Source organism: Peromyscus eremicus, chromosome 13 (genome assembly GCF_949786415.1).
Source record: "Peromyscus eremicus chromosome 13, PerEre_H2_v1, whole genome shotgun sequence".
Lineage (NCBI taxonomy): Eukaryota > Metazoa > Chordata > Mammalia > Rodentia > Cricetidae > Peromyscus > Peromyscus eremicus.
This window is the reverse complement of record NC_081429.1, coordinates 2,274,443-2,276,618: the sequence shown is the minus strand read 5'-3', so window position 1 is coordinate 2,276,618 and position 2,176 is coordinate 2,274,443.

Below are 2,176 nucleotides of genomic sequence, written 5' to 3'. Positions count from 1 at the left end.
CCTGTGAACATTCTATGGTGGCTTGGTTAAGACACAAGGAGCCACGTGTAAGGGGAAGGCAGACAAGAGGACACAAAAGACTAAAGCTAGCTCACTGTGTCCAGAGTCCTAGACCTTTGTAAGGTCACAGGAGAAGCCAGGAAGACCCCTGGACAGGATATGAGCTAAGAGCTCACAGAAGAGAGCCAAAGTCAGCTTGCAAACAGCTAAGAAGGAAAGAGGGGGCAGGGGGGAGATGGATGGAAGGGGAGGGGCTAGAGCTATGGAGGCACATGCCTGTGATCCTGGCACTTAGGAGGTGGAGGCAGGAGGATTTGGAGTTTAAGGAAGTGAGTTTGAAGCCAGCCTGTACTACATGATACCTTATTTGAAAGGAAAATTGGGAGGGGCTGGAGAGACAGTTCAGCTGCTAAGAGTATGTTTTGTTACGCAGAGGATCAGAATTTGGTTCCCAGTACCCATGTCAGGAAGCTCACAACCACCTGTAATCCCAGCCCCAGGGGATCTGATGCCCTCTTCTGGCTATCGAAGGCACCTGCATCATGTGCACATTGCCACACACATACATATACATAGTTAAAAATAAAATAAATCTGAAAAAGAAAAATTGGAGGTCAGAGAGAGAGACAGAGAGAAAGACACACACACAGAGAGAGACAGAGACAGAGACAGAGACAGAGAGAGGTCATATTTCACTAAGAGTCCCTCAGGTTTTCCCTGGGTTCCCAACCTCTCCGCCAGGCGCCCTCTGGAATCTGCAGTCTGCCCCTAACCTGCTTGTGGGATCATGAGGCCCAGCTAGCTTTCTTCTCTTAAGGGTCTCTTAAGAAGCAATGTGGGGCTGGGGATGTGATTCTGCTGGTAGAGCGCTTGCATGGTATGCACAAAGCCCTGGGTTCAAACAAAAGAAAGAAAGAAAAAAAAAAAAAAAGAGCATTACTTGTGCACCTTTCCCAGAATCCCTGTAATCCCTGCTCTCCCATGTCTCGGGTCCCCTCCCCTGCTCCCTTCCTCCTCCCCTCCCTCCCTTGCTCTGCGCATCACGCCCACTGATTGAGCAGGGAGGGTTTGCAGGCTTGGGGCCAGGCATGGGAGGAAATGAACATTTCTTAGATACAGTACCAAAACACACCCGACGAACTGGATTCCATCTAAATCACGAAGTTCTGAAAAATATCTGAGGAAGAATGAGAAGAACGGTCTGGGAGAAGACACTTCTAAAGCATAATTCTGTCTGGATGTGACCAGCCACACCTCTAATTGCAGCACTCAGGAGGCAGAGGCAGAGGCCGGCAGAGCTCTGTGAGTTCGAGGCCAGCCTGGTCTACATGTTGAGTTCCAGGACAGCCAAGGCTTGACGGGGGAGGGAAACAAAGCACAATTCTGACAAAGTGTTATGATCAAGAGTAATCAACTTGAGTCCGGAGTGATGGCTCAGAAGTTAAGAGAACTTACGTCTGTTTCAGAGGACCAGAGTTCAGACCCCAGCACCCATGTCAGTCATAAGCACCTGTATTTTCGGACCACCAATGTCCCATTCTACCCTCCTTGGGCATCCGTATGCACCTGGCACGCGCGCACACACACACACATGCTGTGGGATGTTCTGTATGTTAAATGTGTTGCTGTGATTGGTTAATAAATAAAACACTGATTGGCCAGTAGCCAGGCAGGAAGTACAGGTGGGACAAGGAGAGAGGAGAATTCTGGGAAGTGGAAGGCTGAGGCAGAGAGATGCTGCCAGCCGCCGCCATGAGAAGATGTAAGGTACTGGTAAGCCACGAGCCACGTGGCAACTTATAGACTAATAGATATGGGTTAATTTAAGATATAAGAACTAGATAGCAAGAAGCCTGCCACGGCCATACAGTTTGTAAGCAATATAAGTCTCTGTGTGTTTACTCGGTTGGGTCTGAGCGGCTGTGGGACTGGCAGGTGAGAGAGATTTGTCCTGACTGTGGGCCAGGCAGGACTGGAGAAATCTCCAGCTACACACACACTATGAATAAATAAAATAAATATTAAAGAAGAATGAAGAACTCAATGTGTGATCCCAATTTAAAAAACCCATTAAAATAATAAAATAAAACCTATTGACCAAAAAAAATGAAAAATGGGTAAAATATCTGAATGGCTGGAGATGTGGACCAGCTGGTAGAATGCCTGCCTGTTGTGC